The sequence below is a fragment of the Callithrix jacchus genome, chromosome 5 (assembly GCF_049354715.1).
Source record: "Callithrix jacchus isolate 240 chromosome 5, calJac240_pri, whole genome shotgun sequence".
Taxonomy (NCBI): Eukaryota; Metazoa; Chordata; class Mammalia; order Primates; family Cebidae; genus Callithrix; species Callithrix jacchus.
Window position 1 is genome coordinate 9,637,097 of NC_133506.1, and position 23,419 is coordinate 9,660,515.

The 23,419-nt window shown below is 40.9% G+C and overlaps 1 protein-coding gene across 10 annotated transcripts in view; it reads right to left on the reverse strand.

Moving 5' to 3' along the window:
* The window catches only part of PDYN (prodynorphin), a 126,397-nt gene that overhangs the window by 78,383 nt on the left and 24,595 nt on the right, over positions 1–23,419 (reverse strand). For all 10 annotated transcript variants that reach the window (XM_078371198.1, XM_078371197.1, XM_078371193.1 and 7 more), the window contains exon 3: positions 4,542–4,683. The gene's annotated coding sequence lies outside the window, so the exon portion shown is untranslated. The remainder of the gene's footprint in view (positions 1–4,541; positions 4,684–23,419) is intronic.

Sequence of the window (23,419 nt, forward strand, 5' to 3'; positions counted from 1 at the left end):
ATACACTAATCCTACTGAGATTTTTAATGTCATTATTCCCACTTTACAGATGAAGAAAGTGAGGATTTGAATTTGAGCAACTTAAGGATATGAACAAAAATTTCTTAAAAGAAGACATGCATGCAGTCAACAAACATGAAAAAAAGCTCAGCATCACTGATCATTAGAGAAATGCAAATCAAAACCCCCCCAATGAGATACTGTTTCATGCCAATCAAAATGGCTGTTACTGGTCAGGTATGTGGCTAATGCCCGTAATCCCAGCACTTCGGGAAGCTAAGGTGGGCTGATTACGTGAGTCCAAGAGTTTCAGACCAGCCCTGGCAGCATAGTGAAACTCCATCTCCACTAAAATAAAAATAAAATAATAAAAAAAAAAAACGTACATGACTGTAGTCCCAGTTATTTGGGAGGCTGCAGTGGAAGGATCGCTCGGGCCTGGGAGACAGAGGTTGCAGAGAGCCGAAATCGTGCCACTGCACTCCAGCCTGGGTGACAGAGTGAGATTACATCTAAAAAAAAAAATACAGAAAAGAAAAAAAAAAGAAGGAAAAAATAGAATGGCTATAATTAAAAAATAAAAAAACAATAGACAATGGCAAGGTTGTGGAGAAAAATTAACACTTTTACCCTGTTTGTGGGAATGTCAATTGGTTCAACCATTGTGTGGCAATTCCTCAAAGACCTAGAGACAGAAATACCATTTGACTCTGCAATTCTATTACTAGATTTATACCCAAAAGAATGTAAATAATTGTATTACAAAGATACATACACGTGTATGTTCATTACAGCACTGTTTACAATAGCAAAATCGTAGAATCAACTTACATGCCCATCAATGATACACTAGACAAAGAAAATGTGGTACATATACACCTAGGAATACTATGCAGCCATAAAAAGGAATGAGATTATGTCCTTTGCAGTGACATGGATGGAGTTGGAAGCCATTATTCTTAGCAAACTAACACAGAAACAGAAAACAAAATACCACGTTTTCACTTATAAGTGGGTGCTGAGTGATGGGAACACATGGACACATGGTGGAGGAACAATACACACTGGGACCTGGGGGGTGGGGAGGTGGGGGAATGGGAGAGCATGGAGAAGAATGACTAATAGGTGCTGGATTTAATACTTGGGTGATGGGACAATCTGTGTAGTAAACCACCATGGCACACATTTACCTGTGTAACAAAACTGAACGTCCTACACATGTACCCCTGAACTTAAAATAGAATTTGAACAACTTGCCAAATATTGCACAGGGAAGAAGTTTCAGAGACCACATTGAAACCCATGCAGTCTGGCTGCAGAGTCTGAGAGCTTAACCCCCTCATATTGCCTCTTTGCTGGTTATTATGATTATGTAACAAATTGCTCAAAACCTCTATGACTTAAAAAAACACTTATTTTGCTCACATATCTTCAATGTGAATAGGGCTTTAGGAGAATAAATTGCCTCTGTTCCAACTAGCATGCCTCTGTTCCAACTAGCATCAGCTGAGGTGGTTGGAACACTGAAAGCTGGAATCATCTAGAAACTCATTCTGGCAATTGATGCTGTCAGCTGGGATCTCAGCTGGGAAATCAGCCAGAACACTTGCATGTGCCCTCCTCATGTGACAGGGCTTCCTCACAACATGGTGGCCGAGTTCCCAGGGTAAGTATCCCAAGAAAGAGACTTCCAGGTGGAAACCATATTGTTTTTATGACTTAGAAGTCATAAAGCATCATGTATAATGATGACTTTAGAAGTCATAAAGCACATTTTATCTGCCAAGGCCATCACAAAGCCCTCCCTGGTTTCAAAGGGATCGAAAACAAACTTACCTCGTGATGGGGAATGGTAATATCTAGAAAAGCATATGAGATTAGAAATAACTGCTGTGGTCATTTTTTGAATTGCGATCTTCCACAGACCCATACATTCAGTGTGTATATATATATAAATCTGAAATATTGTATAACAATTAATTAGCTATGGTCATATCTGGGGTGACAGTCTTTTATTTTTGTGATGTTTATTGTTGAAACAAGTGTATAAAGGACTGTGGCAACATTACCTTTCAAAGACTTGGGGTCTATTCTCAAAAGCTCACACTAAAGGTGAGTATCCTAAGCATTACATGTTCCTTCTCCTGTACCCGTATCTGCCTCTCTCTGCCCTACTCTGTGTTCCAAGAGACTGAATGTTATACAGTCTATCACCCAAGCTCCATCACCCCCTGACCTGTGGTTGGTTTCAGCCTATGGGAACAATGGAATGAAATCAGACAGGGAGAAACAAGAGAGGTTGTCGGTATTTGTTTTTCCCTCCCCCCACCCAACACCCAGTCCATCTGTCGGGCAGTCCCTCTTCCACAGCTATAGGTATCACTAAGTTCCAGTAATACTTCTTTCATCTTAATCCTTCAAGCCCAAGACTGGTAATGGCTTCTGCTTATGGCTAGGCCCTGGGTGCTTCATCATCCAGTATGGGTTTCCTTACTCCTGTCTAGTCTTCTCTTCAATGAAGCCTGTAAGTGTGCTTTCTGTTTCCTACCAGTCCCTGTCTGATCCAAGGCATTGATGGAGACAAATAGGCAAACAATGGCATTTCAGTGTGCTGATTGCTTTGAGAGGCCTGTATAGGAAAAGAAAATCTAGATTTTTTTCTGGAAGAGTCAGGGAAGCCTGCCTAACAAAAGTGACACTTAAATTGAGACACAAGAGATGAGTTGGCTGGGTGCGGTGGCTCACGCCTGTAATCCCAGCACTTTGGGAGGCCAAGGCAGGTGGATCATGAGGTCAAAAGATCGAGACCATCCTGGGCAACATGGTGAAATCCCGTCTCTACTAAAAATACAAAAAATTAGCTGGGCATGGTGGTGCGTGCCTGTAATCCCAGCTACTCAGGAGGCTGAGGCAGGAGAATTGCCTGAACCCAAGTGGCAGAGGTTGCGATGAGCCGAGATCGCGCCATTGCACTCCAGCCTGGGTAACGAGCGAAACTCCGTCTCAAAAAAAAAAAAAAAAGAGATGATTTGACATTCATCAGTTTGTTAAAAAGGGAATTTTCAATTCTGTGGGATTTTCATGGATAAGGAAATAGGCCCAGAGAGGTAAGGTGATTTACCCATGGTCGCACAGTGAATGGTACAGACTAAAGCCTTCGCTTCATCTATCACACTAGAGGACAAATTTATTGTATCAGTTGAGATGTTTATGGCTGTGAATAACTAGAAAAAAAGTCTTAATAAGTAATATGCATGATATAATAATATGAAGACTAAAGGAAATCAATCCAGGATTGATTAAATTAAATCAATTGCTTAATAATGACATCAAGATGAGGTCAAAATAAATGGAATAATATACCATGGATTAGAAGACTCAATATTGGTAATTAATTCCCTTGAAATTGATTTATAGATTTAATGCAATCCCAACCAAAATCCTATAAAGTGTAGAAATTATCAAGCTAATTCTAAAATGTCTGTGGAAATACAATGGACCTAGAAATAACCTAGGCAATCTTAAAGAAGGATATACATCATCAGATATCAATGCTTACTATAAAGCTATTATAATTAGGCAGTGTAATATTGGTGCAGGGTTGGACAAATAGACCAATGGAATAGAATTTGGACTCCAGAGTTGGACCCAAACATGTGTGGTCACTTGATTTACAACAAATACCACCAAAATTCAGTAGTTTGGGAGAAATGTTATGTCAATATAGAAAATAATCTATATGAAAAAAATGAATGGATCATTACACAGTGCTCTTTTTAAAAAGATAAACTAGCCTGGACACGGTGGCTCATGCCTGTAATCCTAGGTCTTTATGAGGCAAGGCAGGAGGATCACCTGAGACCAGGAATTCAAGATCAGTGTGGGCAACATGGAGAGACCCTCTCTCTACAAAAAAAAAATTTAAAACTACCAGGGTATAGTGGCATGTGCCTAAAGTCCCAGCTACTTGGGAGGCTGAGGCAGGAGGATTGCTTGAGCTTAGGAGTTTGAAGTTGCAGTGAGTTGCGATCGTGCCACTGCACTCCAGCCCGGGGGACAGAACCAGATCCTATCTCAAAAATAAATAAATAAATAAATAAATACAAACTACCGGTATACATAATTACATTAAAGAATTTCAAAAACAGGTTGAGCAAAGGAAGCCAAGTGCAAAAAAATTTATATATATTATTCAATTCATATAAAGTTCAAGAACAAGTAAAAACCATGCAGATAGGAATTAGGACAGGGGGTTGAAAATGGGCAAAGGACTTGAATAGATAATTCTCCAAAGAAAATGGCCAAAAAGCACAGGACAAGATGCTCAGCATCACTAACCTTTCAAGAAATGCAAATCAAAACCACAATATGATATCATCTCACACCAATTGGGATGACCAGTATCAAAAGAACAGAAAACAAGTATTGGCAGGAATGCAGAGAGATAAGAACCCTTGTGCACTGTTGGTGGGAATATAAAATGGTCCAGCAGCTATGGAAAACAGTATGGAAATTCCTCAACAAAGTAAAAATAGAATTACCATATGGCCCAGCAATCCCACTGCTGGGTTTACATCCAGAAGAATTCAAAGCAGGAGCTCGGAGATACTTGCACTCTCGTGTTCATTGCAGGATTATTCACAGTAGCCAAGATGTGGGCACAATCCAAATTTCCAATGACAGCTGAATGGATAAAGAAAATGTGATTTGTAGATATACAGGAATATTAAGCAGTCTTTAAAAAGAAGGATTTGTTGATGGGCTTGTAAATTAGTTCAACCATTGTGTAAGACAGTGTGGCAATTCCTCAAGGATCGAGAACCAGAAATACCATTCGACCCAGCAATCCCGTTACTGAATATATACCCAAAGGATTATAAATCATTCTACTATAAAGACACATGCACATGTATGTTTACTGCAGCACTATTTACAATAGCAAAGACTTGGAACCAACTCAAATGCCCATCAATGATAGACTGGATAAAGGAAATGTGGCATGCATACACTGTGGAATACTATGCGGCAATAAAAAAGAATGCGTTTATGTCCTTTGCAGGGACATGGATCAAGCTGGAAACCATCATTCTCAGCAAACTAACACAGGGACAGAATATCAAACACCGTATGTTCTCACTCATAACTGGGAGTTGAACAATGAGAACACATGGACACAGGGAGGGAAACATCACACACCAGGGCCCGTTGGAGAATGGGGCGAAAGGGGTGGGAGAACATTAGGGCAAATACCTAATGCATGCAGGGCTTAAAACCTGGATGACAAGTTGACTGGTGCAGCAAACCACAATGGCACATGTACACCTATGTAACAAACCTGCACATTCTGCACATGTATCCCAGAATTTAAAGTAAAATTTAAAAAATATAAAAAGAAGGATATCCTGGCACCTGCTACAACATGGATAAACCTCAAGGATATTATGCTCATTGAAATCAACTAGTCACAAAATGACAAATACTGTATGTTTCCACTCATACGAGGTACCTAAACTAGTCAAGAACATAGAAACAGAAAATAGAATGGTGATTGCCAGGGGCCAGGAGGAGGTCGGAAAGGAATTAGTGTTTAATGGGCATGGAGTTCCGGTTTTACAGATGAAGAAAATCCTGGAGATCTGATGCACAACAATGTGAATATAATTAACACTACTGAACTGTACACATAAAAATGTTTGAGTGTAAATTTAATGTTACGTCTTCATAACCACAATTAAAAACAAAAAAAAATTGTTAAGGAATGGGAACACTGAGAATTGGAAATTGCCAGGGAAGGGGCATAAGACAGCCCTCTGGAGAGCTGGAAATGTGCTGTATCTTGATCAGGGTCATGGTTACAAGAGTGTATACACATAAAATCTTCCTTAAGCTCTACGCTTAAGATGTGTGCACTTTATTGTATGAAAGTCTTACCTCCGGTTTAAAAATGTGCCACCAAAGAGGAGCCAGTTCTTTTTATATTTTCACTGTGACAGCCCCAGTGTGTAGGCTTTGTCTTAATCATAAGATGGCAGCTGCAAGATCCAGGCATTACATGTAATGAGGAATATGTCTGGGGTAAAAAGAGACCCTCTTTTCCTGTGTGTTTTTGAAAAGAAAAGAAACATTTCCCAGAGCCACCACCCCTAGCAGCAGATGCTTTCTCACGTATTAATGGCCACCGCTGCATCACACATTCTGGGCTATGCCCATTACTAGCAAGAGAAATGAGACTGTCATGATCAGGGTTTACCTTTCCCCAGGTAACATGGACTGTTGGGTCAGTAATCAATACTATCAGTACTACAATCTTTCTTTTTTTTTTTTTTTGAGATGGAGTCTCACTCTGTTGCCCAGGCTGGAGTGCAGTGGTGTGACCTCAGCTCACTGCAACCTCTGCCTCCCAGGTTCAAGAGATTCTCCTGTCTCAGCCCCCCGAGTAGCTGGGACTACAGGAATGCACCACCATGCCCCGCTAATTTTTGTATTTTTAGTAGAGATGGAGTTTCCCCATGTTGGCCAAGTTGATCTCAAACTCCTGACCTCAGGTGATCCACTGGCCTCAGCCTCCCAAAGTGCTGAGATTACAGGCATAAACCACTGTGCCTGGCCAACTCCACAATCATAGTATCAAGTCCCTGAACAAAGGACTGCACTGCCCCACAGAAGACAACGACAAGGGCAAAGCAGCATCTCTTCCCCTGCACCTTTCTTTTTTGTTCTTTCTTTTTAAAAAATATTTTTTCCAAAATGGTGTATCATTATTGGTTTTCTGACTATGTGATTAACGTTCATTGTGAAAGTTCAACTAGCAAGTGAAAATAATCCCAAATTAACCCTCCCCACCCACTATAATAATCAGTATTTAAGGTCTGATCTATAGTCTTCCAGATTTTTTTCTTGTCATATATGTCATTTTGTGTACTTAGACAATTCTTTAAACTGCAGAAATAGGAGCACAACATATGTGTCAAATGCTATCATTAGTCTACATACATAACAAACACTTCCCGATCATTTCCTCTGCTAACAATCCAGTATTCTTCAAGGGGGAAACCAGAACCTTCCCTAGTCCCAGGAGGTGAAGTATAATTAGCATAAAAGAGCAGTTTTGAACCCTGCTACCCATTGGAAATACCGAGGGAATTAAAAATATACACAAAGCCCAGGTCCCATCCCCAGAGACACTGAGCTACAGACTGTTGGTGTGTCATGGACTCAGGAGCCTAGACCTTGCAGGTAGTATTGCTAACATGGGGCTGGAGTTAAGAGCTACTGGTCTCAACCCGTTGTTATACTCCTGTTCCCCTTACCATTGACCAGTGTAAGACTTGTTATATTCCCATTCCCCTTACCACCTGATGGAGGTTCTGGAAAAGTTTTCCCCACTCTCAAAAAGGGATGTGGTAAAGATATTATCTTCTGGAGCAATGGCAATCATCTTGGGCCTTGGAGGGAATAAGACTAAGACAGGGGTCCCCAACTCCTAGGCCACTGAGGAGTACCTATTCATGGCCTGTTAGGAACCAGGCCACACAGCAGGAGGTGAGTGGGGTGAGCATGCCTTACTGCCTAAGCCCAGCCTCCTGTCAGAATCGGCAGCAGCATTATATTCTCATAGGAGCACAAACCCTACAGAATCAGCAGCAGCATTAGAGTCTCAGAGGAGTGCAAACCCTATTGTGAACTGCACGTGCAAGGGATCTAGGTTGCCTGCTTCTTTGAGAATCTAATGCCTGATGATCTGAGGTAGAACAGTTTCATCCTGAAATCACCAGCAGCACCCTCTCCCACCTTTCCCCCCTCACTGCAAAATACGTGGAAAAACTTTCTTCCACCAAAGTGTTCCTCGGTGCCAAAAAAGGCCGGACTAAGAGGATGAGCCAATGATCTGCAGATAGTAGAAGAAGTATATAGAAAGAACTCAAATCCTTGATGATGTATCAGAAGGCTGAATTCGCCAACCCTGGAAACACCCTACTTCTGAACTTCTTGAGTGACATAGCATTTCATTTGCATTGTCACATTCGAGTTACATACAGCCAAAAGCTTCCTAACTAGTAGTACAAGCTGGAGTACAGTGGCATAATTATGGCTCACTGCAGCCTCTAACTCCTAGGTGCAAGCAATCCTCATGCCTCAGCATTACAAGTAGCTGGAACAGGCAAGTGGCAGCACTCCCAACTAATTTTTTATCTTTATTTTGTTGAGACGGGGTCTTGCTATGTGGCTGGCCTTGAACTCCTGACCTTGGGCAATGCTCTCACCTCAGCCTCCTGAGTTGCTGGGATTACAGGCATGAGCCACTGACTGTGGTAGTTTTTTAAAACTTCTTCCTATTTAACTCCTTCAGGTATTGTTTATTAGCTCATGATATATTTTTATAATTTTGTTTTAGAAATAGAAAAAAAAGGGAAAATAATAACCACAGTGTCCAGATTGTGTTTAGAAGCACATGGAAGAAGCCATGATCAAAAAATGATATAGATTAGCTGGGCACAGTGGCTCACACCTATAATCCCAGCACTTGGGGAGGCCGAGGTGGGCGGATCGTCTGAGGTCAGGAGTTCAAGACCAACCTGGCCAACATGGCAAAAGCCCACCTCTACTGAAAATACAAAAATCAGCCAGGCATGGTGGTGCATGCCTGTAGTGCCAGCTACTTGGTAGGCTGAGGTAGAAAAATCGCTTGAACTTGGGAGGCAGAGGTTGCAGTGAGCCTAGGCTGCGCCACTGCACTTCAGCCTGAGCAACAGAGTAAAATTCCATCTCAAAAAAAAAGAAAGCATATAAATCACTAAAATACTGACATGTCTCAAGTAACAAAAAATGCTGGGTATGCCGTATGCCTCCTCTTTCCTTCTTTCCTCTCTGCACACTGTGAAGACTCATCCTCAGGCTTTGTCGTCTCATGACGGTATGCTGCACTCTAGACAGCACTTCCATGAATGGGGAAGGGGCAAAATGGCCAAAGGCAAGGAACAGGGTCTGTCCCTTCCATAAGAGCGTTCCTCAAAGTCTCACCCAGTGACTTCCACTGCACTTCATCGGCTAGGACTCCTTGGTACTGGAGGGTTGGGTCACTCAGCCGCGTTTTTATACTTTTACATGTAATTCTGACCTTCAATAAACTTATTTGGGATATAATGAGTAACTTTTTCCCCAAGATAATTTAAAACTATTCTATTGTGCTTTAGGGATATAAATATAAATGTTTTTCCTATGTAGGCATTTGCCAAAAAAGGCATTGTTCTTGAGAGATGTGTATTCCCTCAAGTTTGGGTATTATAAAGTAAGAACGATTCCAATGGAAAATGTTACCAGAGAACTATTCTGCAGGATACACATGAATACTGTGGAGGTTTTTCCTCACCTCCAGCTGCACCTTATCTCTGGTGAGTTGCATAGCAAATATACCATTGCGCGGGTAACTAACATACCTTGTCCCCTACTGTCGAACATTTAGAATGTTTCATATATTTCACAATTATAAACAAGGCTGCATTGAACATCTCTATACAAACGCCCTTGACCATTTGTCCAATTACTTCTTTGGGATCCTTGAAATGAAATGCTGAACTCAAAGTTCTGCGAATTTTAAATTTTGACACACATTGCCAAATTGCCCTCTGGAAAGGTTGTACCAACTGCACTGCTTCTCCATTGCTGGAATAATGAACATGTATCACGATGGCACCCTGGCCCTCTTACATGGATAGGAGGATGGATGGTTCTGTTAACGTAGCCTTTGGAGGTAGAAAGCTTCATAATTCAGACACCAATTACATTTGGAAATGAGATTAGTACAAGGAATCTTCCCATTTATCTCTCTAAAAGCTTCAAGGTTCCATTCCTGGGCAGACGAAACAATAAAACAAAACCAGTGAAATGAAGTCAATGTGGAGCCAAGACATTTACTTTGATAAATGCTTCCATTTGGGACCAATTTTCAGGGCAGCTTGCTTAGCTCTGACTTGAAGGAGCATCACTACCATGCTCCACCCACAGTTTCTCTCTATTAGTGATTTTTCTCCATAAAACACATGCATTGACTTCATTAGATCCCTTCTCAAAAGCATGTCATGATGCCCCACCCCACACATGCTCTTGAGAACGATGACCAATGTCCCAGTAGAAGAGTTGCAGTTGTTTACTGCGTAGTATAAACAGCATCAACAATCACATAAAAGCTCGCAGTCACTTAACAGGGAGTTAGTGTTTAATGGGTACAGAGTCTCAGGTTGGGGTGATAGAAAAGTCTGGAGATGAATGGCAGTGATGGTTGCACAACAATGTGAATGCATTTACTGCCACTGAATTGAACTCCTAAGGATGATTAAAGTGGTACATTTTAACTTATCAATTTTACCACAATGAAAAAGTAATTTTTTTAAATCACAGACTTCCGGTTTCCAGTTCAGCATGTGAGATGATGTTGGAAGTTGTCATTTCATCCTAACAAGTCAACAACTGAACAAACTGAGAAATCAACAACTCTGCTTAGATTTGTCAGAGAACTGAGTTCACAGGACAAATTGCTGCCCTCTAAATTGGAGAAAGACAGGCAGACACATAGAATCACAATTTACCAGAGCAAAACTCCTCAAGTAGAAGCTTGTGCAGGAATCAGTACTAGACAGGAAAACCTGAGCTGCAATGGACAAAGTGATGGAGGCTCAGTGTGGACAAGTCTGAGACATCAAAATGGCACAGGGGTCCGGTCATAGGGAGGCCCCCACACTTCTTACCTTTTCACCTTCAGGAGCTCTGTAGGGTTCTCACAGTGAATAGTAAAGAAAAACAAAGTCTTCTTGCAGGTGGAGTGCGGAAAAACCATCATGAAATGCACCAGAGCATTCTGTTCATAAACAAGTCTGCCCTCAGGAGAAACTATGTTGCCAGAGCCTGACCTATTGGAGTTTTATCAGAGCCAAACCAACCTAGGAGAAGGGAATACCCGACTCCTCCCACTCTAGCCATCTTGTCCCACATAAGGGGGCAGAGGGGACTAAGAAGCACATGTGAAGTTCATAGCTCATAGACACAGACTCACTGAAAGACTGAGACCTAATCATAGGATTATAGAATGTTTCCCTCATCCTACACCTTTCTACCACACCACTTAAGACCTATTTATTGAAGTTCTTTTTATGCAGTCCATCAGGCTCGGCTTTCAACATAAAATTACAACACATACTAAAGGGCAAAAAACAGTTTACAGAAAGAGCAAGTATCAGAACCAGATTTAGATCTACCAGGGAGGGATGTTGGAAATTTAAGACAACTGTGATTAAAATGCCAAGGTCTCTAATGGGAAAAGACAGCAGGCAAGAGAACACACAGGGCCTGTGAGCAGAGAGATGAAAGGTCTAAGACAAAGTTAAAAAGAAATTCTAGAGATTGAAAACACTGTAACAGAAATGAAGAATGTCTCTGCTGGGCTCAGTAGTAGGTTGGATGTGGCTAAAGAAAGAATTTCTGACTTTAAAGATATGTCAGTAGAAACTTCTAAAACAGAAAATCAGAAACAAAAAAAGACTGAAAACAAAACGAAACAAAAGAAGAGAATATCCAAGAACTGTGGGACAATTACAAAAGGTATAACATATGCGCAAAGGGAATACCAGAAAAGAAAGAAAGAGAGAAAGGAACAGAAGAAATATTTGATGCAATAACCATTGATAATTTCCCCACAAATAATGACAGATACCAAACCACAGATCCAGGAATCTCAGAGAACATCAAGCAAAGTAAGTGCCAAAAATACAACGACCACCAAAAAAAGACACTGAGATACCATCTTTGAACTGCAGAAAATCAAAGATAAAGAAAAAAATGAAAGAAGCCGGAGGAAGAAAACAGCTTCCCTACAGAGAAGCAAGGATAGGAATTATACTTGTCTTCTCTTCAGAAGCCATGCAGGCAAGAAGACAGTAGAGTCACATATTTTAAGTGTTGAGAGGAGAAAAAAGAAAAAAGCAACCTAGAATTTTGCACTCTGTGGAAATACCCATAAAAATGAAAGAGAAAGAAAGATTTTTTTCAGACAAGCAAAGATGGAAGGAATCTGTTGCCAGTAGGCCTGCCTTGCAAGAAATGTTAAGTGAATTTCTTCAGGGAGAAGAAAAATTATATAGGTCAGAAACTCAGATCTAGGTAAAGAAAAGAACATTGAATGAGGAATAAGTGAAGGTAAAATATAACTTTTTAAATTCTTTATTGATCTAACAGATGACAGTTGGTTAAAAAACAATAACAAAGACGTATTCAATTATGTATGCTTACGTGTGTGTGTATATATATGTATAAATAAAATGAATGATAGCAATGACATAAAAGATGGGAAGGAGGAATTAGGAATACTTTGTTATTACAAGGTACTTGCACTACCTGTGAAGTGGAATAGTATTATGTGAAAGTGGACTTCTATTCATTGCATATGTATTTTATATACATACACAATTCTAGGGCAACCACTAGAATGCATATGCGTTATATATAGCTGTATAAGCATTATTTATATGTGTAGAGAGGATGAGAGAGTAAGTGAGTTCTAGGGCAACTACTAACAAAAATAAAAAAAGAAGTATGATACACCAAGAAAGGAGAGTATATTAGGCTATTCGTTGCCTTGCTACAAAGAAATGCTTGAGGCTGGGTAATTTATAAAGAAAAGAGGTTTAATTGGCTCTCAGTTCTACAGGCTGTACAAGCATGGCACTGACATCTGTTTGACGTCTGGTGAGGCCCTCAAGAAGGTGTTATTCATGGCAGAAGGCAAAGTGGGAACAGGCACATTGGATGGTGAAAACGGGAGCAAGTGAAGACCGATGCCCCTTTTAAGTAATCAGATCTCATGAGAAATCATTCACTATGGCAAGAACAGCACCAAGGGGATAGTGCTAAACCATTCATGAGAAATCCATCCCCATAATCCAATCAACTCCCACTAGGCCCCACCTCCAATATTGGGGATTACATTTCAACATGAGATTTGATGGGGACAAATATCCAAACGATATTAGAAGCACAGTAGATAATATAAAGTGCTCAATTAAAATTACAAAAGGCAGCTGGGCGTGGTGGCTCACGCCTGTAATCCCAGCACTTTGGGAGGCCAAAGCGGGCAGATCACAAGGTCAAGAGATCAAGACCACCCTGCCCAACATGGTGAAACCCTGTCTCTGCTAAAAAAAAAAAAAAAAATGCAAAAATTAGCTGGGCATGGTGGTGCATGCCTGAAGTCCCAGCTACTCGGGAGACTGAAGCAAGAGAATTGATTGAAACTGGGAGGCGGAGGGGGGTTGCAGTGAGCCAAGATCACGCCACTGTACTCCAACCTGGCAACAGAGCAAGACTCCATCTCAAAACAAAACAAAACAAAACTACAAAAAAGCACAAAAAGAGTGGAAAACAAAAATAGGAACAAGGGCAATGAATAGAAAACTATAACAAATATGGTAGATATGAATCCACCAATGTCAATAATCACGTAAATGTCAATAATCTAAAGACATCAATTAAAAGACAGATTATCAGAGTGGATGAAAAAAAGTCGACCCAACTATTAGGTCATAAATTGTCTACAAGAAAATCCACTTTAAATATAAGGACATATATAGATTAAAAGTAAAGGGGTAGAGAACCATATGCCATGACACCACCTATCAAAAGAAAGCTGAAGCATCTATGCTAATTTCAAATAGAGCAGACTTCAGAGCAAGAAAAATTATCAGGGAAAATGAAGAGCATTACATAATGATAAAATGGTCAGTTCTCCAAGAACTGACGTAACAAGTATGTCTCTGAGAAGATATAACAATCTTTGATGTCTATGCACTTAAAAACAAAGCATCAAAATACACGAGGCAAAAACTGAGAGAAATGCAAGGAGAGCCCAGGCACAGGGCTCATGCCTGCAATCCCAGCACTTTGAGAGGCCAAAGCTGGTGGATCACTTCAGTCCAGGAGTTCAAGACCAGCCTGGAAAACGTAGGGAAATCCCATCTCTACAAAAAATAGAAAGTTAGCCCTGCATGGTGGCTCATGCTTGTGGCCCCAGCTACTCAGGAGACTGAAGCGGGAGGATTCCTTGATCCCCAGAGCTTGAGGCTGCAGTGACTTGTGTTTGCGCCACTGCACTCATTGTGGGTGACAGAGCAAGACCCTGTCTCAAAAAAAAAAAAAAAATACAGGGAGAAATGGATGAATCCACTATTATAGGTAGAGATTTCAATATTCCTCTATCAGAAATGGACAAATTCAGCAGGCAAAAAGCCAGTAAGGATATAGTTGAGCTCAACAGCACCACTATCAACCAGAAATAATTAAGAAATACAGACTACTTCATTCAACAACCGAATACCCATTCGTCTCAATTTCTGATGAAAATCACTATGATAGACTATCTACTGGTCCATGAAACACACCTAACACATTTAAAAGAATAGAAGTTGGCTGGGCACAGTGACTCACTCCTGTCATCCCAGCACTTTGGGAGGTGAGGCGGGCAGATCACCTGAGGTCAGGAGTTCGAGACCAGCCTGACCAGCATGGAGAAACTGAAAATATGAAATTAGCCAGGAGTGGTGGTGCATGCCTGTAATCCCAGCTACTCAGGAGGCTGAGGCAGGAGAATCACCTGAACCCAGGAGGCGGAGGATGTGGTGAGCCAAGATAATGCCATTGCACTCCAGCCTAGGCAACAAGAATGAAGCTCTGTCTCAAAAAAAAAAAAAAAAAAAAGATAAAAGAAAGAATAGAAGTCATACAATGTCTACTCTTAGGCAGCAATGAAATTAAATAAGAAATCAATAACAGAGACAGCTTGAAATGTTAAAAATACTTGGAGAGTAAACAACACATTTCTGAATAACACATGGGTCACAAAGGAAATCTCAAGAGAAATTTAATACTATTTTGACCTAAGTGAAAATGAAAATACAATTTATAAAAATTTTTGAAATGCAGCAAAAGCAGTGCCTAGAGGGAAATTTATAGCACTGAATATATGCATTAGAGAAAAAGAGGCCAGGAGCAGCGGCTCATGCCTGTAATCCCAGCATTTTGGGAGGCCAACACGGGAGGATCACTTGAGGTCAGGAATTCGAGACCAGCCTGGCCAAAATGGTGAAACCTTGTGTCTACTAAAAATACAGAAATTAGCCAGATGTGATGGCACACGCCTGTAGTCCCAGCTACTCAGGAGGCTGAGGCAGGAACATTGCTTGAACCTGGCAGGCGGAGGTTGCAGTGAGCCGAGATTGCGCCACTACACACTCCAGCCTGGGTAACAGAGCAAGACTCAGTCTCAAAAAATAAAATAAAATAAAAATAAAAATGAAGAAGCCTGTAGCCAAGCTATCTTTAAAAAACAAAACAAGGAAAGACAGAAATTAATACTACAGAAATAAAAGAGGGGCCATCATTTCAAATCTTGTGAAAATTAAAAGGATAATAAAGGAATATTATTAACAACTCTACACCCACAAATTTGATAACCTAGAAGAAGCAGACCAATTCCTTGAAAGACACAGTTTGCCAAACTCACACAAGAAAAAAATAGACAATTTGAATAGGCCTACATCTATTACAGAAATTGAATCAATAATTAATAAAACTTCCAAAACAGAAAGTACCAGACCCAGATGCATGCTCTGTTGAATTCTACCAAATATTTAAGAAGAAACTGTACTGGCAAAGCACAGTGGCTCACAACTGTAATCCCAGTATTTTGGGAGGCCAAGGCAGGAGGATCCCTTGAGTATGGAATTCAAGACTAGCCTGGAAAACATAGCAAGACCCATGTCTCTACAAGAAATAAAAAAATTAGCAAAGTGTGATGGCACACATTTGTAGTCTCACCCACTCAGGAGGCTGAGGCAGGAGGATCACTAGAGACTAGGTGGTCAAGGCTGCAGTGGAGCCATTGCACTCCAGCTTGGGTAACAGAGTGAGACCGTGTCTCAAAAAAGAAGGAGAAGGAGAAGGTGAGGAAGAGGAAGAAGAAGAAAAAGGAGAAGGAGAAGGAGAGGAGGAGGAGAAGAAGAGAGAAAGAAAGAAAGAGAAGGAGGAAGAGGAATAAGAAGAAGAAGAAGAAATTATAGAAATTCTCAAAAATCTCTCAGAAAATAGAAGCAGAAAGACTATTTCCTAACTCCTTCTATGAGGCCAGCATTACCCTAATACAAAAAGCAAAGACAATATATAAAAAAAAATCCTCAAGAAAATATTAGCAAATCAAATCCAACAATGTATATAAAGGCTTATACACACCATGACCAAGTAGAATTTATCCCAGATATGCAAGGATGGCTTGACATTCAAAAATCAGTTAATGTTTCAATAGCAGACAGGTACTAAAAGCAAATTAAAAATAAATAAATGTAATCCATCACATCAGCTGGTTAAAGAAGAAAAATCAGGTAATCATATTAACAGTCGCAGAAAAAGCCAGTGACAAAATTCAACATCCATTCATGATAAAAACTCTCAGCAAACTAGCTGGGTACAGAGGCACACACCTGTAGTCCCAGCTATTTGAGAGGTTGGGGCAGGAGAATCACTTGAGCCCAGGAGTTTAAGTCCAGGCTGGGCAGCATAATGAGACCCTGTCAAAAAAAGAAAAGAAAAGGAAGAAAGAAAGGGAGGGAGGGAGGGAGGGAGGGAGGGAGGGAGGAAGGGAGGGAGGAAGGAAGGAAGGAAGGAAGGAAGGAAGGAAGGAAGGAAGGAAGGAAACAAACAAAAAATTAACAAAGAATATCAACTTTCAGAAAACTAGTAACAGAGGGGACTTCCTCAACTTGATAAAGAACAGATAGAAAACCTTACAGTGGCCAGGCGCAGTGGCTCACACCTGTAATCCAGGCACTTTGGAGGCCAAGGCGGGCGGATCACCTGAGGTCAGAAGTTCAAGACCAGCCTGACCAACATGGTGAAACCCCGTCTTTAAAAAAAAAAAAAAGAAAAGAAAAGAAAACCTTACAGCTAAAAACATATTTTAACCAAAGAAAATGCTGCTAGAACTAATTAATGATTATAATAAGAGAGCAGGATACAAAATTTATGTTTAAAAGTTAATCAATTTCCTATACACCAGCATTGAAGAAGTGAAATTTGAAACAGAATGCTCTTTACATTAGCACTCCCAAAATGAAATACTTCAGTATAAATTGAACAAAATATGTCCAAAATATATATGAGAAAAACTACAAAATTCTGGTAAAAGAAATAAAAAAAGAACTAAACCAATTGAGAGATATTTCATATTCATGAATAGGAAGATTCAATATTGTCAAGACGTTGGCTCTTCCCAACACAGTTCAATGGATTGAATGCAATCTCAGTTAAAATCCCGGCAAGTTATTTTGTGGATATCAACAAATTGTTCATATTAAGAGGCAAAAGATCCAGAATAGCCAAAACAATATTGAAAGAGAAAAACAACATTAAAGGATTTAATATAATGCTACATACTTCAGAGGTTGGGGCAAGAGAATAGCTTGAGCCCAGTAGTTCAAGGATGCAGTGAACTATGATCAAGCTACAACACTAAACAGATATAATCAATAAGAAGCAAATTGCTTTGTCAGATAACACTTTGATTGCTCAATATCTTGATAAATACGGCATCATCTGCATGGAGGATCATTCATGAAATCTGTACTGTTGGGCAACGCTTCAAAGAAGCAAATAACTTCCTGTGGCCCTTCAAATTATTCTCTCCACAAGGTGGAATGAAGAAAAAGACCACCCATTTCATAGAAGGTAAAGATGCTGGCAACAGGGAGGAACAGACCAACAGGCTTATTAGCAGAATGAACTAAGCTGTCTACCACAATTGTTTTTCTAATTTGGTCAGTTAATAAACAGTCCCTGCTCTGAAACTGAAAAAAGAATCCACACACACAAAGCTACAGTAACTATGGTAATCAAGACTGTGGTACTGGTGAATGAACAGGCAAATAACCAACAGACCAGAATAAACAGCCTAGAAATAGACCCACATAAAAATAGTTGACTGCTCTTTGTCAGAGGAGCAAAGGCAGTAACAATGGAGAAAAGATAAGTCTTTCAAAAAGTAGTACTGGAACAACTGGTCATTCACATGCAAAAAAATGAATTTAGACACAGATCTCACAGTCTTCACAAAAATTAACTCAAAATGGATCATAAACCTAAACGTAAAACACAAAACTATAAGACTCCTAGAAGGTAACGTAAAATAAAATCTAAATGACCTTGTGTACAGTGATAGCTTTTTAGATACAATACCAAAGGCATGATACATGACAGAAAGAATTGATACACTAGCCTTCATTAAAATTAAAAGCTGTTCTTGAAAAGACATGTCAAAAGAATGAAAAGACAAGCCACAGACTGAGAGAAAATATTTCTAAAAGGCACATCTGAGATAGGACTATTATCTAAAATATACAAAGAACCATTAAAAACTCAACAGAAACAAACAACCGGATTTAAAAATGGGCAAAGGACCTGCACACACACCTTTGTGTGTTGTGTTGTGAAGATATATGGATAGCAAATACACATCTAAGCAGATGCTTCACATCATACGTCACCAGGGAACTGCAAATTAAAACAACAATGAGATACCACTACACACCCATTAGAATGGTAAAAATCCAAAACACTGATGACACCAAATGCTAGTGAGGATGTTGAGCAACAGGATCTGTTATTCATTGCTGGTGGGAATGCAAAATGGTACAGCCACATTGAAAGACAGTTTGGCAGTTTCTTATAAAACTAAACATACTCTTATTATATGATGTAGCAATCACACTCCCTTGGTATGTACCCAAAGGAACTGAAAACTTATGTCCATGTAAAAACATGCACATGGATGTTTATAGCAGCTTGATTCATAATTGCCAAACCTTGAAAGCAATCAAGATGTCTTTCAGTTGGAGAATAGATAAAAACTGTGGTACATCCAGACACTAGCATATTATTTAATACTAAGAAAAAAATCAGCTTTCAAGACATGAAAATAGATGGAAGAAACTCAGATGTATATTTTTAAGTGAATGAAGACTATCTGGAAAAGCTACATACTGTATGATTCTAACTATATGACATTCTGGAAAAGACAAAACTACAGAAACAGTAAAAGAATCAGTGGTTGCCAGGGGTTAGGGGGAAGGACGAATAGGAAGAGCACAGAGGATTTCCAGGGCAGTGAGACTACTTTGTGTGATAAATGTAATGGTGGATACATGTCATTCTAGATCTGTCCAAGCCCAAGATACGTACAACACCAAGAGAGAACTCTAAGATAAACTATGGACTCTGAGTGATAAAGATGTGTCAGTGTAGGTGTGTTGATCATAACAAACATACCACTCTGGTTTGGGATACTGGTAGTCAGGGAGGCTGCGTGTCTGCGGGAGCAGGGGAAATACGGGATATCTCCGTACCTTCCACTCAGTTTTGCTATGGACCTAAAAGTAATCTAAAAAGAACATGTATTTTAAAATTTAATTTTAAAAAGCTAGCATTTAATGAGTGTCAGGCACTATGTACACATTTTTTTTGAGACAGAACCTTGCTTTGTTGCCCAGGCTGGAGTGCAATGGCGCGATCTCAGCTCACTGCAACTTCTGCATCCTGGGATCAAGCCATTCTCCTGCCTCAGTCTCTCAAGTAGCTGGGATTATAGGCACCCACCACCACGCTTCACAACACTGCTATAAGGTGGTTCTATTACTGAGCCTAGCTCACATGACCATGTGATTTTTGTATTTTTAGTAGAGACAGGTTTCACTGTGTTGGTCAGGCTGGCCTTGAACTCCTGACCTCAGGTGATCGGCCCGCCTTAGCCTCCCAGAGTGCTGGGATTACAGGCATGAGCCACCACGCCCTGCCTATGTACACAGAATTAATCTTCACAAAACTGCTCCCAGATGGTTCTATTACTGGGTTGGAATATACTTCTTCAAATGAAATTCTGTACCAAAACTGACCTGCAAAAGACCTCAGGAGTCTTAGAATTGACCATGGTTTATCCCATCTGGAGGACAGAAGTATGAGGCAGAAGTCATTGAAGGAATTTTCATGCCTCTCACCAAAACCAGATTTGGATTTTCGAGAGTTTACTCTGGCTGCAATACAGGAGATAAATGGAAGAAGAAGAGAATGGCATTTGAGAAGCAAGCCAGGAAACTGAGCAGGCATCCAGATGAGAGATGGGGTGGCCTAAACCTGGGCAATGCCTGCGAGGAGTGGAGAATTTAGGAAGAAAAATCCCCCAGGCCCAGGACTAAGTGCATTGCCAGGGCAAGAGGAAGAGTGTCTGGGCAATCTACTCACCTGTCTCAGTTCACTTCTTATCAGTGAGGGTTCCTAACTGCGAGCCACAGACACCAACTCTGATCAAATGTAAGCAGAAAAGAAATAAACTAGGGTGCTACAGAAAATTGCCAGAATAACCAGGTTAAGGGCAGAAACAGGTACTTCAGGTGACCCACGTCACAACTGCTTGGCCCCAGCTGTGGTGGACAGCTCTCTTCATGTTGATCATGTTCTACTTCGGGGGCCTACTCCATCTCTGCTTTTCTACCTTGGGACTTTCTTGAAATCTCAGGAGCCTGCTCAGCCCATGCATAGGTTCAGTTCAGAAGCACAATAACATGACCACTCCTGGGTAAATCCAATGGGGAAGGACTCTGGTGCATAAATGCCTACTATTCTTTTCGCTTCTCAGAGGTCACTGGAGGACTTGAGCCCCATTTCCTTTAAAAGCCGCCTTGAGAATGCACCCTTTTCAGGCTTTTCCTCCTTCCTGCTATCATTCTCCTTACTTCCTCATACCTACTTCCTGGGATCACCTCCCAGGTAAACCATCTCCTCCTGAGGTTCTTGTTTCAAGCTCTGCTTTTGAAAAAAAACCTGAAGGAAGACAGAGACTCTGCAGCAGGGAACCATGTTGAAAATCAAAGTAAAGGACTGACTGGTCCAGGAGGGACACTTCTGATCTGGGGAGGTACTAGACATGGTGGAGTGCATCACTGACCCCTCCTACCTGGGAGCTTGGATGCTGCCTCAGCACCACAGCCATCCCTGCTACAGGAACCTGTACTTCCTGTGACTGCTGCCTCTGTCATGCAAGCCTTCCTCCCCATCCTCATTTTCTGTGTCACTTGCTTTCTCTCCAAAGTGTGGATGAGTTTAACTAACTGTCTGAGCCTAGCTCACATGACCATCCTGTAGCTGCAAGGGAAGCTGTAAAATTGATACATCTCTTTGGAGGTTTTCAAATCTCAAGTGGTGTCTGCCTCCAATTAAGACTCATAACATGAGGAATTCTCCAAATATAGCAAACAAAGACAGAGTGGCCCCCAAATGAATAAATCCATCTCACGTATCACATGGATTAGGGCTGGACCCACTTGGATACTTCATTTTGCTGTCCTGAGAACTGGTAGCATCTGGTGCTGAATCAGATGGTTGAGATGTTGCCTTGACCTTGACTTTGCTTTACCAAGTTCAGATTCACTTTTACAGTATTCAAAAGAGCTTCAGTAAACCCAGCCCTACCAGGAAGCCTAAGGACAGAGGCACAAAGAGTTGTGATAATTGCCCTGCCTTCCCCTTTTTCTTTTTTCAGACAACATATTCTGCCTTCTGCTGGGCTTTGAAGTGTAATTCAAAGGACTGAGCTGATTTACTCCTAACCAGACCAGCTCTCAGCCCAATTAACAAGTGCTTCATCCTGAGACTGGGGACGCAGGTGCTGCTGGGAGAAGCTGGGCTTCTCTACCCAGAGGCAGGAGGCACATCCCTCTAAAGGAGTTGGGGAAAGTCAACAGATGAGGAAACACCAAGTGGTCACCTAAACTCAGAAGGGAGGTTGGGGGCCAGGAGACTTCCTGGAAAAGCTGATATTTAAGATAAGTCTGGAAGGAAGAGTAGGAATTAACTCCACCTAATAGGAAAAAGATAATCCAGTCAAATTACCTGCATGTGCAGAGGCCTGCAGATGTGTGAAGGTAAGATATATTCAAGGAATAAAGCCAGGGAGAGAGCTTAGAGACCCAGACAATAAGTGGATCATTGGTTCTTAGGGGATCTGAGACCCCCTTGAAGCATCAGATTAATTCAACCCCCTAATTGAGCCCATAGACGTGCATATACAGAAACTGGCACACTGCCAAGGGATGCAGGGATCCCAGGTTAAGAATCCATTAAGTCGCCAGTCCTTCATTTGCAGATGCACAACAGCCCCAGAGAGGGCCAAAGTGGAAGTCACAGCGAAGCATTGTTTCTGCAACAAGATTTGGTTTGGTCTCTCTCATACAGGTTGGAAACTTACCTCAAGGGACTGATTATCTTTCTCTCAAAGGGAGGCAAGGAAAGCTGATGGAAAGTTTAGTAAGCATGGAGAGAGTTCGACAACTGATGTTATTTCCTTTTAGGGCAACCGAGTGTCCAGCCAGATTTTTCACTGAAAAATTCCAAAGGTCATGATTGCAGACCTGTTCTCTGGGGCAGTTCAATTTCTTCATAGAAAGGAGCTCCAGACCATTGTCTGTTAGGGAATGGGGGGCATTGCCTAATGAGCCTAGATGTAATGTTCTGATGCCGGGCTAGGAATGGGCTGGAGGTGTCATCATTCAGGATGCAACTTTTTAGTTAACCCCTATGTTTGGTTCAGCCCCCTCCTGCCTCTCCCCTATATTGCAGCCAGAGTCAATGCTCTCTTTGTGGCCACTAAATCTGAAACCTGTCTGATTCAAATTTCCCAGAGATCAAATCCCCAGTGGCCTCTGGGGGCAGAGGTGCATGACTGCATAAGGTCAAAATGTCCCCATGAAGACTTTCAGTCAGTCCTCATGTTTTCACATCCTACTTTCCCTCCAGCTCCTCAATGTCCGGTTCTGCCAACTCCTGAGCCTTTCTGGCATTCTGGGGTGAATTGGATGTTCCTCAAAAGATGCCCCTTCTAAGGCAGCATGGCTGAGCTTCTTCCAGTCTGCCAAATTGTTTACAATTCCCCAACACAGTTTCTATCTTCCTTTACAGTGTTTCAGGACTAGAGAGGTTCTCTGCTGGCTTCATCAAAGATGGAAAGGGTATTCCTGTTGCATGTTCTCCTAATTGTCTGGAGTGGATTTAATGAGAAGAGAAGTGGATAGAAATAAAACTTGGCTCTCGAATATACTTAACACTGTTGATATTTACACCTTGTAAAGTTGTTCAGATGGTCAATTTAAGCTATGTTGTGTGTGTGTGTGTGTTTACCACAATTAAGTTTAAGACAAATAAGCAAAACTCAGCCATTTTACCATAAGTGTCCCCACTGAGTTTTCCATAAATTTTGAAAAACAAACACAACAAGCCATTTCCTTTGAAGTGTATTTACATGTAGAACATGAACATGTTAACTCCTTGTAAACAATGT